Genomic DNA, 17,261 nt, shown 5'->3' on the forward strand with positions numbered 1-17,261 from the left:
ATCTAGGTGTTATCCACAGTATCTCTGTCAGAGTTTTATTCAGTTGAATTATACCTAATACTATTTAAGGTTGTTGTCAATTGTGTGCAACTGTATGGCAATAGTATGGAGGCCCAACAGTTGGATCTTTGCTCAGGGCCCACCAAAGCCTTAAAATAACCCTTGACAAGGCATCATTTTGGGCCGGTGCCATTGCCCATTTGTTAAGCTTACAATTTATAGAAATTGCCAGTTATAATATAGTTGTTAAAACATTTTTATTTACATGCAACATATTTTTGGGGGTTTTAAATAGTTTTTGGTACTGAAGGTTCAGTAGTGTTAATGCATCACTGTTTAAGTGACCCCTGCCCCTGATGTGTCATGTTTTGACATTTGTTACACATTGCCTTATATAATTGCATTTATGTTGCATAATAAATTCCCTATTTCCAGGATAAGGGTTATTAGCAGTGTTCACTGTAATACAACGTAGCACTTAAAGGAGAACTAAAGCCTAACTAAAGAAGTAGCTACAAATGTGTTTTGGGCTTCTGTAATAGCCCTAGGCAACCACAACCCTTTAGCAGGGAAGATCTGTGTCTCCAAAGATGCCACTGTAGCTCCCCATCTTCCTTTCTGCTGATTCACTGCACATGCTCTGTGCTGCTGTCATTTACTGAGCTTAGGGACCAACTCACAATACACTGTATATACAAAATAGAAATGTCACAATATAAGGCTGATTAATACAGATAATTACTACATGTCAGCCCAGAAACCAGTGCAATTTAAAATCAGCCTTATAGCATCAACTTATATTACAGACACACCTCATTTTCTGCTTGTAGCTTTGTGATGACCCCTAAGCAGCTGCTCAGAGCCCACTGAGCATGTGAGTGTCACAGACACTTTCCAAGATGGTGACCCACCATAACAAGTTTGAAATCCTGGATCATTGCTGCTTCTGAGAAGCTGAAACTTAAGCCTGGGGCAATAAGTATATATATATATATGGTGTCCTTGAAAGGTTATCATGCAGGCGCACAACTGAATGATTTTTAAATCACAGAAATCATTAGTAAAACAAACTCTCCTGTGGTGGAATTTGTCCCATTGACTGTACTGGGTAAACCAGAATTAGTTATATATTATGATACAGTTACGACCCTATTCCAGGATTCCAAATCTAACCTACCACCAGGTCCGCCAAATATGTTAAAGATTGGCTTATTTAGTGACCTCTAAACACTGATTATATTCTAGAATTCATGGCCAGAGATATCACAGCAATACGAAGGCAAGTGGAGTTTAGATTAGATACCATAGAAGCTAGGTAATGGATAAAGAGAAGTGTAGCAAGGTAAATGGAACAAGACAAATTCACAAACCTAAAGCTGACAAATATATAATAAAAACTTTTAAATATGAAGTTTTGTAGATGACAGCAGTCTGCACTGTACCTTAATGCTTTAACTAAAAGCACCTCAAAACCTTAGTTTACATTCATATTTGCATAAGGGAAGTTGTTTGGTTCCTGGTGGAAACATTTATAATCCTGTGCACATCATTCCAATTGTGCATCTCACAAGCTGTTACATATTGTTGAAAGATGTCATGCATGAAGCATGGTGTAGCCTTTATAACTTTCACCAGCTGTACTGAGTAAATGTAAAGTCCTTTCATCTCCTCCAAATTAATGCAACAATATGACTCTTATTACACTGTAACTCAGTGACACAATATGACTATACGATTTTACTGAAAACACAGTAACTATAAACACTTAATGGGGCAAAGGCAGAATTTAAAAGGAGCTAAATTAATAATTGACCAATTTAACCATATCTGTGTTTTCTGTTCAGTGTTCTCCCCAGAAATAAAACTGCCAGACAGGAAAAAAATGGGACGGGTGAGAGAGAAAAATTTATCAAATACATATGTGCCTCCCCAATTCCCCCCTGAACTAAAATAACAATGTTTTTGTTTCAGCAAACACAGCACACAGACCTCCCGGCTTCAGTATGAACAAGTCAAAGCCTATCGGCTTTTGTAAAGTTGGAGTTGGGACCAAGGAGGTATGTAGAAAGGCCAATTTGCTGTATCCAAAGGGTTAAGAAAGCTCATAGTTGTATCCAGGCAAAAGTTCAGGGCAGCAAATAGTGAAGTCAGGAGTCAAAGCAAGAAGATCAGGAACTAGGAAATAAAGAATTATAGCAAACCCAAGAACACTCAAGAGTAGAACCTACATTCCGGCATTGAATCCAGGTCTCTGGTGTCACTTTATTTAAAATATTGCACCAAACCTCAATGTGCTGTTGTCATGTAGCAGCATGCCACAACACGGTGCTCGTGATTTCCGATGCATGTGGCCAAAACTGACTGGGGAGAGCACTGCTCTTTAAAGCCAATGTAGGGAGGGCACACCTACATTTTAAAAAGTATAATATAGGGTGCAACAGAAATCTAATTTTTTCCGATACAGTATTCAACACAGAATTAACAGGTTAATTAAACGCTGCTCATTACTACTTTAATGCTATTCTCCTCAGCCTTGTTATCTCCTACCAAACCATTAGGTAACTTCACTACTACATGTGTCAACAGTCCTGTTTCACCTGCCCTTATAAAAAATATTGTAATTACCTAAGATTTTCTCCAATTCAATAGGGCACTACCAAACACAATCAGTAATAACGGCCCAGCTAAAGCAGAATTAAGGTTTAGAAGTATCTGGTGTGTACTGTTCCTAAATTTTTGTCTTTAAATTTCTAGTTTTCTAAAATTATTCAAAGCATGTACCCATTTCCTTTTAATTAGGCATTAGTAGTAAGGCATGGAGTAGAGTGGGGGTATGGGTTTTTTTGTTATAGGGTTGAATCCTCCTTTAAATAAACCCAAATAGGCTGGTTTTGCTTCCAATTAGGATAAATTATATCTTAGTTTGAATCAATTAGAAGATACTGTTTTATTTTTAGAGAGAAAAAGGAAATCATTTTCAAAAATTTAGATTGTTTCGATAAAATGGTGTCTATGGGAGATGGCCTGTCCGTAATTTGGAGCTTTCTGGATTATGGGTTTCTGGATATTGGATCCCATGCATGTATAATGCTAGTAGTTTAGCTGTGTCATTTAGACAGAGTCATATTATCATGATGACTCAGTAATTTTAGTTTATCTTAAGTGATAATCAGTTACAAAGACAGTCTACTCATTAACTAGATTAATAAATCTTTATCTATACAGAACACACTGTATGGCGGTGGTAAGGTCTGAGCTCTTGAATTAGTTATAAAAACATACATAGCATGTAGCCCAACAATACTATGAGTGCAACAGCACCACATATTAGTATTACTATATAATGTTCTTACTTTAACCCCTGTTATACAGCAATATAGGACCACTCTTTTGTGCTGCATCAAAAAGAAATGACCCTTAATTTGCAATGATTTATGACAGATCTTTGTACATAAAAGTCTTATCTTAACTGTTCCATAAAATGTGAGTGTGCTTTAAGGAGCAGTATATTCCCTTTTTCAACATGAGTTCAATGAATAGGGTTTGTGTTGAACATAATTTTTGTATATTAGTTTAACCATGAATAATTTTAGATTTTTGCAAGGTATATAATTAGATTCCCAGTGCATAATCCCCCTGCATAATTAACACCTGAGGCAAGGGAAGGTTGTATACTGGTAAACTAACTGCTTATCTCGCAAAAACCAAAGAGTAACTTTAATTTCCCTGTTTATCACAAGAAAAACAATAACAGCATTTTTTGTTAAAAATAGACAAAAAGTGTGTTCAGCACAAACCCTATTCATTGACTAAGGTAAGGCCACACGGGGAGATTCTGGGAGATTTTGTCGCCTGGCGACTAATCGCCTCGTATTCTGAGTGACTATCTCCCCGAACTGCCTCAGTGTGTTTTCCCATAGGTTATAATGAAAAGTTGCCTGCGCTAATGCATACGCAGCAATGCGTTTTCTATAGTCGCCCGAAGTTGCCGATGGAAAACGCATCGCCGCGTGTGCATTAGTGCAGGCGACTTTTCATTATAGCCTATGGGAAAACACGCTAAGGCAGTTTGGGGAGATAGTCGCTCAGAAGACGAGGCGATTAGTCGCCAGGCGACAAAATCTCCCCGAATCTCCTTGTGTGAACTAACCCTAAGAGGGAATACTGCCCCTTTAATGAGCCCTGTATGTAATCCTACAATAACTAATCATGTACATCTGTTTCTGTGTATACAAGAGATTCATTGTACATGTACACATTGATAGTTTTCTTGAAAACCATAAAATATTCATAACCATAATGCGGGATCATATTGCAGTTATTGTGCAAAAGGAAGCATTCTCTTCATTACGGGTGAATGTAGTTCAAGTATATCAATTGTAGGTAATTAGTCCAAATGTTTATATTTCATATAAATCAATGTTATAGCTTTCTTAAAGCTATGGAATCATTTCAGTGTAACTAAAGTGCATTCATTATGATTTATTTTTTTTATGCTCACACCAGAAATGCCATGTTGAACAGGTAAATAAACTGTAACTCTGCAGACAACAACCTATGCTGATTTTTCAGGTATCTAAACTGTAAAGCCATCTCCTTCCTCACAGGTTAATCTCCTGCCCTAGCCACAGAATGGATGTGTGGCCTGGGTCTTTAACAAAGTGCCAAGATTTATACCACCATTAGATATTAGGTATGTATCCCAAGGTACACAGCTTGGCTGGACCTGGTCACATCCTTGAAATACTTTTGAAGGCCCTTTGCAGACAATGGGGGTAGCGATACTCCATAAGTGAAGTAGAAGAAATGCTGTTAATCTGTCTGATTCTTAGAGCTCTAGACATTGATCTCTAACACTTATGCACTGAGCTGACTGCAAACTATGCTGAAGTTGTGCAACAAACGCTGCAGCCTCTTGGTTTAGTGAAACAACATGTTTCAAGGGTTGCTACCCTCTTCTTCAGTGCACTGCTGTGAGGAAGAGGGCAGCAGCCTTTGAAACATTTGCATGCTGTTCCTTTGAAGCTCCAAATAGACCAACTGGCTGCAGTGGCTGTTACACAACGGCAGGATTATGTACTGTTCCTTTGTTTCATTTTTGTTTGTCCAGGAGGGATGCTAGAATTGGTACTGCACAACCATGAAAATTACCTCTCCTGTATGTTCTGATTGTCCTATACTGGTTATCTGGCTAACTGAGTGTCTCACTTATTATGTCTCTCTTTGTCTACATCTCTTAATGCCTTCAGTGCCTAATCAGAGCCATGGGCAATGGAGGCTTGCCCCTAACTGGTTTCAGAACCAGTTTGTTTGGGTTGCTTACTGGCTGAGCTGAATCTATTCTGGGAAGCTAATCATAAGCTAATCATAAGATGTTTACAAGACTTACAGTAACTATTTTCATGAGAAGTTCATGGTAAAGTTAGAAGACGATGAAGGTGCAATAATGCAGTCAACTAGGTTGCCGTATACCGTATATACTTGAGTATAAGCTGACCCGAGTATAAGCCGAGGTACCTAATTTTACCTACGAAAACTGGGAAAACTTATTGACTCGAGTATAAGCCTAGACACAACTACAGCCCTGTCTCCCAGCAGTGCACATTCCGCCAAAGCGACCCCCCCAGCGATCAACCGGACTTCTTTGCAAAGTTGATGGTGACAGAGAATTGCCAAACGTATTACTGTGTGCATTGTCCCACTGTCCCACTACCATGTGCAGAGAGTGCTGTGTGATATTGCCATCACTGTTAATCTTTCGTATAACCAACAGAGGGCGCTGTGTGATATTGCCATCACTGTTAATCCTTCATATAACCAACAGAGGGCGCACTGTTATTCTTTCATATAACCAACAGAGGGCGCTGTGTGATATTGCAGTCTCTCCCCAAGCGAACTGTTGGTATAGGAATGATTAAAAGTGACTGCAATCTCAGCTACTGCCTGCTGACTCGAGTATAAGCTGAGGTAGTCTTTTTCAGCACATTTTGGATGCTGAAAAACTCGGCTTATACTTGAGTATATACGGTACCTAAAAGTGTGTGCAAGGAGTTTAAAGGGCCTTATGATACAACCATAGAGCTAAAAATGTTAGTCTTTTGGCTTCAATAGTGCAATACCCAGATTTTCTCAATTTTAGCCCATAGAGGTTGATCTCCCCATCCCTCTTGAATATTCATGTAAGTATTCATGCAACAAAAAACTCTGCAAGTATTCATGCAAAAAAACACTCTGCATAATCATATAAACTTAGTACACCTGGACCAGACTAGGTTAAGCAAGATATTTAAGCTTTAACCTCAAGATTCTCTAAAAAGTCTGCAGAAGGCTTGTGGTAATACTGTACATTATGCAGAGTAATGCACCGGAGCTCATGGGCGCCATCTTAAAGATCTTCGGTCTCTTTCTGTAAGGGACTGCTGTATTTGGAGCATGTGCAGTTGTAGCAGTCTGCTATTCGTACCAACTGCACATGCTCCACAAAATCTGTGAATTGCCGAAGGGAAGGAAGAGGATCCAAAGAAGACAGAAGATCCAGAAGATCCAGAAGATGACTTTCTGGAATAATGAGTTATGTGGGGAGGAAGCAGGGAGGGGGACTATCTAGAGTAGTAGATGTGGCTTTTCTTATTGGGGGGTTTAGTTCTCCTTTAATTGGTCTTACAAACAGTATATCTGATTATGTCAAGTTTTGTGTTTACTCCTGTGTAATTCCTGTTAAGAAATTACATTGTTTTTCTAATAATAAACCTTGGGTAACCAAGGCTATGAAGATGTTATTGGATAGGAAAAAAGTGGACTTCAGACGGGGTGAAAGGGAGGAAATAATGTATGTTCAGAGGGAGTTGAAAGTTAAAATCAAGGAGGGGAAAGAGACTTACAGAAGGAAACTTGAGATGCAGCTCCAACAAAGGAATATTAAACAGGTGTGGAGGGGCATGAATACTAGAATGTGGTATTGAAAAGGTCAATGAGATGAACCAGTTATTTTTACAAGTTTGAGGTTGAAAATGAATCTGAATGTCCCCTGTTAGATAAGAATAGTTATAATGAGGGCATGTGTATTAATAATACTAGGGAAGGTTAGGAGGGAAATTTTTTAAGGTTTTGCCATGTGAAGTCTGCAGAACCTAATGGTCTATGTCCTAGGGTGTTAAAGGGGCGGTGCTACCCAGTTGAGTGAGGTCTTTTGGTTTCTTTTTAAGTTGAGTTTGATTACTATGCTGTTCATGCCTTGGGGAACATTTACTTAAGGGCGAATTGTGGATGTTTAGGAAAATTAGCTAAAAAGACAATTTGCCACAACATTGCAGATTAAATGGCGAAAAGGACAATTCACAAGCGAAAAATCTCAGTGACAAATTCTTTAGCACAAGACCGGTAATTTATTAAAGTGCAAACGCTACCCTTTTTTCCTAAAGTATTTTTCTCCAGGTTCAGATGGGCAAACTCCCATTATAAAGATAGAGCAACCAATTTTAAATCGCAATCAACATTGCCGTATCCATGCTAGTTTTCTCCATGGCGAAAATTCACTTTAGAATTTTCCTTAATACTATTGTATGGGGAAATATACTGGCGAATTTTCGCAGAGAATTTTAACCAGGAGAAAATTCACCATCTTTCTCTTGAAAAAGTGAATTTACGATTTTTGATAAATATGTGAAAATACACCAATACACAAAGTGAGGTGAACTCTGGTGAAGTTAGGTGAAGAGAAAATTCATACTTTAGTAAATGTGCCTCCTTGTTCCTGTGCTGAAGTGTAAACAACCTAATACTCTTGGGGACGATAGACCTATAGCATTGATGTCTCATGTTATAAAAGTATTAGAGCGGTTGATTTTAAAATGTAGGAAGGTGGAGTCATCGCTTGATCCACATGGGACAGTTTTATCTCCTTTTTTGTTTATACTTCTAATTTTAGATACTATTTGCAATTATGTCATCTACAAAAGTTTTCAAATGATTCTATTAGCGTGGCTAGTATTAGAATACAGGAGTGTAATTGTTTTGTTGATTGGTGTACTGTAAATTGTTTACACCTAAATGTAGCCAAAGGAAATGCTGCTGCTGATCTATCACTTGGTGGTAGCTATTGTTAAGTTTTATGGTTGTGTGTGTGAAATCCACTGAAGGCAACTGATGTAAATAGACTTAATAGACTAATAAGAAAGGCAGGTTCTGTTTCAGGTATGAGATTATAGACCTTAGAGATGGTCGCAGAGATAGGATGTTGTTTAAACTAATGAGTATTTTGGAAAATGACTCTCATCCTTTACAAGAAATTTTGAAATTATATCGGAGTACCTTTAGAAATAGATAAATTTACCTAGGTCTACTAATGATCGGTATAGGAGATCTTTTTTACCTGCAGCTATTGGTGTTTTTAATTCTTCCCTTCTAAGTAGGTAGAGGTTGTTAGTTACAGTATGTTACTGTATGTTTAATGAGCAACTCTGGCGTAATAATTTCCTTCGGCAGTAATAACGTTTTTATCTATCGATCTATGGTAACAATAGATTTATTGAACAGCCATTAATTGTAAAAAGGGGTTGCTATCTATTTAGGATATTGAGTAACACCAAAAATGAAAGTGTATTAAAGTAATGCAAATATAATTTACTGACTGCACTGGTACAACTGGTGTCTTTGCTTAAGAAGCACTGGTATTATTTATATATAGTTAAACGAACAGTAACACCATAATTATATTGTTTAAAATACATACAGTATAATGTACTGTTGCCCTGCGCTGGTACAACTGGTACAACTGTTCCTTTAATATTAATCTGTCAAGTCCGATTAAGCTTTACAGAGTGAGGCAGTGTATTTTTGCAATACTTTGAAATTTCTCTTTGTATTTGCCACTTATATAGACAGCTAAAGTACATCCCTATCTGATTAAGAAGTGTGTGTCTGTAAAGGTGGCCATAGATGCACAGATAATATCGTACAAAACAAATTTTCGTCCGATATTCGTTGCGTGTATGGTGGAAAAAGAGCCGACCAATATCGGCAGAAGACTTGGATATCGGTCGGCTCATCGATTGGGCTGGACGGAAAATTTTGATCGGGTGCCTTTGAAGGGACCCAAACATCGCCCATTGTTAGTGCTGAATCGTCAGATACAGGTAGAATTCTATTGTTTATTCCCATATATCTACCTGTATATCTGACGATTCAGCTCTACACGTGTGTATTGAAACGAACGATCTTTCTTGGAAAGATCTTTTCCAAGAAAGATCGTAATTGTTACGTCTATGGCCACCTTTAGGGGCCTCTTACAACCTAGTGACAATTAGGTTATCATTAACCTAAAATGTTACTTGAAACAATTTGCCACACCTATCCTGTACTGTTTGGGAGTGGTGTGGTCACTATCCTCTAAAACAATTTCACAGGGAGAAAAGGAAATTAGGGAAGGGGCAGCAGTTTAATTAGTCCATTTGCCTTCTGTTCAGGTTGTGAATTGGGGTGATAAAGGCTTGTGCTTTATCAAGACCCCATACCTTGTGGATATTAAAGGTACAGGTATGAGATGTGTTATCAGGAAACCCATTATGTGGAAAGCTCTGAATTACGGGAAGCCCATCTCCCAAAGGGGCAAATTTACTAAAGGGCGAAGTGGCTAACGCTAGTGAAAATTCGCCAGCGTGACGTCATTTCGTTACTTCATCGATTTACTAACGGGTGCTGGCTTCGCACCCTTACGCCAGGCGAAGTTGCGCTATGACGAAGGGACGTAACTACACTAATTGACTACCTTGCGCATTTTACTGAACGTTACCTCTTGCGCCAGACTTACCTTTGCCACCTCAGACCAGGCGAAGTGCAATAGAGTAGATAGGGCTTGCTTCAAAAAAAGTGATGATAAGCTGAAAAAGATCATACATTTTTTTGGGGGTACCCTCCTTCCCCCCTACATTTCCTAACATATGGCACCTAAACTATACAGTGGGCACATGTATAGGGCAAAATAACAACTCTATTTTCTTTTATGAAGCTTTCCCAGGCTTGTGTAGTGTAATGTATTTGCTGCTACATAAACGTCCATTGTACTTTAACTTGTCGCCGTATGCAAATTAGGCATCTCTAGCGTTACTTTACTTTGCTTGACGAATTAACACTAGCGCAACTTCGCTACCTTTCACCTCCCTGAGCGCAACTTCAGATTTTAGTGAATTAGTGGTGCCCTGGCGAAGTGCGGCGAAGGCGTCGCTAGAGCATTTTCGTCTCTTAGTGAATTTGCCCCATAGACTCTATTTTTGCCAAATAATCCAAATTTTTAAAACGTTTTTTTCTATATAACAATAAAACAGTACCTTTTACTCAATTCACATCCTTATTTGAAGTAAAACCAGACTATTTGGTTTATTTAATGTTTAAAGGATTTTCTCTAAGTATGGAGATCCAAATTAAGGAAAGATCTGTTATCCAAAAAAACCCAGGCCTTAAAATTCTGGATAACAGGCCCCATACCTGTATTCTATTCTTGATTGTGTGTCTGCATGTGTGTTCCCTATGCTTCTGTTAAAGGGGATGTTCACCTTTAAATTAACTTTGAGTATGATGTGGAGAGTGATATTCTGAAACAATTTGCAATTGATTTAAATTTTTATTTAGCTTTTTATTCAGCAGCTCTCCAAGTTTGCAGTTTCAGCAATCTGATTGCTAGCGTCCCCTAGCAACCATGCATTGATTTGAATAGGAGACAGGAATGTGAATAGGGGAGGGTCTGATTAGGAAGATGAGAAATAAAAAGTAGCAATAACAATACATTTTTAACCTTACAGAGCATTTGTTTTTGTGATGGGGTCAGTGTCCCACATTGGAGAGCTGGAAAGATTCAGAAGAAAATGGCCAATAACTTAAAAACTATATAAAATAAAAAATGAAGGCCAATTAAAAAATTTGCTTAGATTTAGCCATTATATAACATACTAAAAGTTAATATAAAGGTGAACCACCCCTTTAAGTTTCTTTTTTTAAAGCGTAAGAATGAACTCAACTAAACAAAAGATCTGTGCTTTTTTTCTGTGATGACTTCCATATTTATGTTCAACCGAATCATGTTTTTATTTGAACTTGCCTCTGTCTTTCAGGTCAGTTTACAGTAAATGATTTTGTCATTTTTGTCATAGGTTAAAAAATTTAAATTATAAACAAATATTAGAGTCAATCTGATTGTTCATTCAACCACTAGCACAGTGCTAGGAACTAAAATAGGTGCAGAAATGCTCTAATAAAAATGCCATACACAATGCACACTTGTGCTCAATTGCACTAATACTGTACAGTTTTACAACTTCTTTGTTTGAAGAAGTGCTAGTGCGCTGATGCTGGGAAGGCCTGTACCAAATATCAGCTATGGTGGTAAATACAGGACTTCCTTTGCATGTTTTGTTTCTAGGCACTTAAGTTTGCATCATCTGAATAACATACAAAGAGGCTGTAATTCCACACCAATGTCCAACCCCTGTGCCACCTTTGGTTGGTTGTGCAAGCTGAGCCTACATTGTGCAGGAACAATCTGGGAAGGAATGTTGCTTTGTAGATCTTGCCAAATGCACTGATTTATTTGAGGTTTGCACTTCTTTACTTATTAAGCCCTTAATGAGAAAGCATTTATAGTATTACTCTGTTTTCCAGATGATCAAAACAAGTAACAGAAGTACAGTATGAAACTAATTCAATTCTTAAAATATGCGTTCCTGCGACTCCCAGAATGCTTTTAGCCCAGGCCAATGGGGAATTAGATCAACTCAAGCAAATGCACGTTTCATGCGTCTGGTTTTGACAGTGTCAGTTGGTAACTGTATTCTCGTTACTTCAACATAAAATATTATTACTACTCTTATCCAAGGTACCATCAGCATATTACCTTAACTACCTTGCCCTCCTTAAAGGGGTGGTTCACCTTTGAGGTAACTTTTAGTATGTTATAGAATGTCCAGTTCCTAGCAACTTTGCAACTGGTTTTCATTGTTTATACGTTCTACTTGTTTATAATTATTTGCCTTTTTCTTCTGACCCTTTCCAGCTTTCAAATGGGGGTCACAAAAACAAATGATCTGTAAGGCTACGCATTTATTGTTATTGTTACTTTTTATTCCTCATCTTTCCATTCAGGCCTTTCCTATTCATATCCCGGTCTTTTAATAATTTGGGCCATAGCAACCAGACTGCTGAAATTGCAAACTGGAGAGCTGCTGAATACAAATCTAAATTACTCAAAAACCTCCAATAATAAAAAATTAAAACCAATTGCAAATGTTATCAGAATATCCCTTTCTATATCATACAAATAGTTGAAGGTGAACAACCCCTGGGAGTTAATAATTACCTTGGTAAGAACATTGGACACTTGTTATTATTAAGCAAGTGCTAACAGGCTTGTATATATTGATAAACCTGTTAGAATCCTAGAAATGTTAGAATATGTTACTGATCCTTTAACCTCTCCCTATTTAGGCCTCCAAAAGGCTCCAAGAACAGTAATTGAGCCCCTGAGTCATAGGACACTCTGATGCCTATTTATTAAACCTCGATTTTTCTGTTCGAGTTTTTGAAGGGGGAAAACTCAATTTTTATAAGAAAAAACCCTCTAATTTATTATACCCCCAAAGCTGCTAGAAATCTGAAAATACTCCAGATAAAACCTGTCATGTAGAAGTCAATGGCAGATGTCCCTTTTACAATTTGAAGATGTTGTGATCTGAAATGGGAACATTTCAAGTTTTAGTAAATTGTGTGTTTGTTTGTAAGGGTTAATTGGTGCACTGAGCCAAGCGAGAGACCAAAGCACATTTGCATTAGATATTTGCAATTGATATTTGGTTTGAGTGGTAAGTGAATATATTGTTGTGGTCTGCAGTGTTTCTGTATCATGGGACAGTCAGAGTCTTCAGGCTCCTTGATTACACTTTTATTAGTTTCTGTTGGTTACATTTTTTTTTATTAAGGGAAAGAAGTCATCACAAATACCCTTTAATAGTGCTGTCAGCAAATTTGATATGAAATCAAGATTGCTTCACCGAACAGAATTTGCCATTCAACGTGAGATTAAGCGACTGAAATTCTAGATATAAACGAATATAAATTAAGGTCAATGTTTATATGTCATATGATAGATAAAACATGAATATGAACCTTTCAAAGAAATAGGGTGTACTTTCCCTTTAAATGTATTAGTTTCAATATTAACTACTGTCTGTTGTTACTTTATCAGAACAGAACTAGAAACAGGGGCCATTGTTATTTACAGTAAAAGAAAATCCCCTTGCACTTTTCTAGTTTGAGGGAAAAGAATGCTTCTTAAATGGGAATGCCCATTTCTTCATTTTTTATTTGTTGTGATTTTTTAATTATTTAGCTTTTTATTCAGCAGCTACCCGCTTTGTAATTACCACAGGTTTCTGGTTGCTATAGTCCAAGTTACCCTAGTAACCATGTGTGAATAGGATAGGGGCTGAAAGATAAATAATAAAAAGAAACAATAAAACTGTAGCCTCAGAGAGTAATAGTTATCTGGTTATGGGGGGTTATGCTCCATTTGAAAACTGGAAGGCACATAATTCCAGAACTATAAGAAAATTATGCCCAATCAAAAAGTTTCTAAGAGAACATCATTCTATAACATACTAAATTCTCTGCTTACTCAGTGCTGCTTGTTTGTGCCAGTCTCTGCTTGCCCAGTGCTGCTTGTGTGTGCTATTCTCTGCTTGCCCAGTGCTGCTTGTTTCTGCCATTCTCTGCTTGCCTAGTGCTGCTTGTGTGTGCCAGTCTCAGCTTGCCCAGTGCTGCTTGTGTGTGCCATTCTCTGCTTACTCAGTGCTGCTTGTGTGTGCCATTCTCTGCTTGCCCAGTTCTGCTTGTGTGTGCCATTCTCTGCTTGCCCTACGCTACCTGTGTGTACCATTCTCTGCTTGCCCAGTGCTGCTTGTGTGTGCCATTCTCTGCTTGCCCTACGCTACCTGTGGGATGTAAGCCTGTTAGGGGTTTGTTCTTGGGGTTTGTTAGCATTTGGAAATTGTTGTTAAGGGCCCCTAAGGTGTTTAATCATGTGTTGGGGGGTTGTTGTATTATCCACAGGGGAGGATGAGGCATATGGATTTAAGGGTATATTTTAACATGACTTACATTTTTCACATATGAGTGATGAGGGATTTCCTTGAAGTGAGCACCAACCATTTGGTTTTTTGGTGTGCTACCACCGTTAATGTGGATATGATCTTGAAAGTTTTTGTGGTAAAATGGGTGTGGTTTAAGTGGGTGTGGTTTAAAAGGGGGAGTAGCCAACACTGACTTCCATTATTGGTCCTCCACCACAAAGGCCAGTAAAATTTTGGCCCTCGGTACCACAAAAGTTGGACAGCACTGCCCTATATGATCCATTTAAAGATGTGGCTCACCTTTGAGGTATTTTTAGTATGTTATAGAATGTCCAATTCCTAGAAACTTTGCAATTGTTTTTCATTATTTATATTTTATAGTTTTTATGTTATTTGCCTTTTTCTTCAGATTCTTTTCAGCTTTCAAATGACCCATCTAAAAACAAATACTCTGTAAGGCAGTGCCGGGCCAAGCTGCTGGAGCGCCCAAGGAAAGGCGCCCGCCCCTGTATGTGCGCATACATCTGTGTGTTTGCGCACTCCTGCCCCTCAGAGGCAGGAACGGTTGCCCAAAGCAGGAGCTGTGCGCGTACGTTTGTGCATGCTCCGTACGTCTGCTTGTTTGCGCGCTCCTACGCCTCAGAGGCAGGAATGGTTGCCCTAGTTCCGGCCCTGCTGTAAGGCAACAAAGTTAATGTTATTGCTACTTTTTATTTCTCATCTTTCTATTTAGGCCTCTCACATTCATATCATAGTCTTTTATTTAAATCAATGCATGATTGCTAGGGTAATTTGAACCCTAGCAACCACATTGCTGATATTCCAAACTGGAGAGCCGCTGAATGCAAAGTGAAATTATTCAAAAACCACAAATAATTAAAATGAAAACCAATTGCAAATTGTTTTAGAATATCACTCTTAGTCAGGGATCCCCAACCTTTAGAACCCGTGAGCCACATACAGAAGTAAAAGGAGTTGGGGAGCAACACATGCATGAAAAATGTTCCTGGGGTGCCAAATAAGGGTTGTGATTGGCCATTTAGTAACCCCTGTGTATATAAGCACCTGCTTTGAGGCCACTGGGAGCAACATCCAAGGGGTTGGAGAGCAACATGTTGCTCGCGAGCTACTGGTTGGGGATCACTGCTCTTAGTTAACTCAAAGGTTTACAACCTCTTTAAAAATGTTTAAAAAATGAGTTTCGATTGAGGTGCATGTAGCAATATTTTTTTTAAATAACATTTTCATGTTCATATGAGAAGTGCGTTTCTGAGCATTTCTTGTCACCTCCCTTCTGACATGACATGAAAAGTTTGCTCTAAGTATACATAGGAACCCTCCTGCTTCATGCCATCCTGCTGTAATAGTTATACACAATGAACTGCTTTCTATATACAGTAGTTTGAGGGACTTGCTATTGTTTTTTAATTTTGTAACATTTTTGACTAGTACACTGTACTGCCCCTATTTGCATGATCTGCATGTGATACCCACATAATGAATACACAGTGTGCCATATTAATACACAATCCTTTAATTTAACATTGTATTGCTGTATGTGATGAATTCAAATGAAATGTTTAGTTATACTGCATGTGCACAGAATGTTAACCATAACCACTTATTAAGGCAATTCCTAGTCACTGGTTACATCTCACAGGAAGATATGCTATTAGTTAATCCAGTATGGGTGGGATCTGGGACTGATTTTGTTTTTCATTGTAGCCTGAGGTGCCTCATACACTTAAGTGCCAAAGAAAGACTGCAAAACTCCAGTGTCAACCAGACAAAATGTACAAAGTAATCCAGAAACTTCAGTATTGCCTTCAAGGCAAGACCCTTTGTCCCTGACCTCCCTGCCCAAAAGGCAAAAGGCCACCAGGAAGCAAGGGTCTTCAGACCCTCTTCACCACAATGCTAAGTGGGTCCCTTTAACCTTTCCCCTCCAGCCCAAAGGCATATAAATAGTTGGTAACACAAGTGGACCGCAAAAAGCTCCCAACAATAAATATGTCATTGGAACAGCTGGGTTACATGGGGAAAAGGAGCCCAATGGCCACACAACACCCTCCCTACATTCGTGCATGTGACGTGGAAGTCTATTGCGGCAAAAATGATTTTCCTAAAACTGAACTTCTCCAGTGTTTGTTTGAGAACTGTTACAATTTGTTACATTAGTTGGTAAAGTGCATTTCTCAGCAGTGCCTATTGTATTAATTATAACAAATATCTTTTGTGAATTGCAAGAATTATGCTCAGCATAGCCAAAGATAAGAAAAGATAAGAACGGACTGGGATGCCAGGGGCCCACCAGAAAACCTTAGACTGAGGGCCCATATTCTAAACTATTGGAACCCCACTCAACCTTTTTATTCTCCTAGTCTCTTTTCTCTACACACTATACTCTTTTCTTCCATTATTAAACCTCTTTGTTCCCATAAAGAAATGAAGGAATGACCATGAAATAAGCCAAATGGTCAGACCCACTGACACCGGGAGTTTTCCTGGTATCCTGGTGGGCCAGTCCTGTACTGCCAATGTAACAAGTTTGAACAGTTTAGAGTTGGTGACCACCCCACCCCCAGACTGCATCTGCTCTAGGAAAACACAAGAAGGTGAAAAAATAAATTTTTAATTGTAATATTAGAAAAATGGCTAACAATAAAACACAGAAAGGAACTGAAAAACAAAAAAGGCCTTGATTTCAGACATACTATATAATACTGACTGAACTGAATAAAGTGCTTGGAAGGTAGTTCACATTAAGGGGCAGATTTATCAAGGATCGAATATCGAATTTGAAAAACTTTGAAATTATAATTCAAAAATACCAACCGAAATTAAGTCTGTTTATTTTTGTCCCAAAAGGTCAGTTTTCGATGGAATTAATCAAAGTAATAGCGTATTCGATCTAATTGGATTCAAAGTTTTTCCCAAAAAAAAAACACCAAATGGGTTCTAGTTGGTCCCCCATAGGCTAAAACAGCAATTTGCCAAGGTTTTAGATAGCAAATCCAATGTCAGTGACGAGAAGTGGATGGCAGTGGCACTATATTTATCCTGCAATGTATTCTAGGAGGTATTTTACATGCATTTATCCTGCAATATGTTTTGGGGGGTTATATATGGCTTCAACCACAGGATCAC

This window comes from Xenopus laevis, chromosome 2L (genome assembly GCF_017654675.1).
Source record: "Xenopus laevis strain J_2021 chromosome 2L, Xenopus_laevis_v10.1, whole genome shotgun sequence".
NCBI classification, from domain to species: Eukaryota; Metazoa; Chordata; class Amphibia; order Anura; family Pipidae; genus Xenopus; species Xenopus laevis.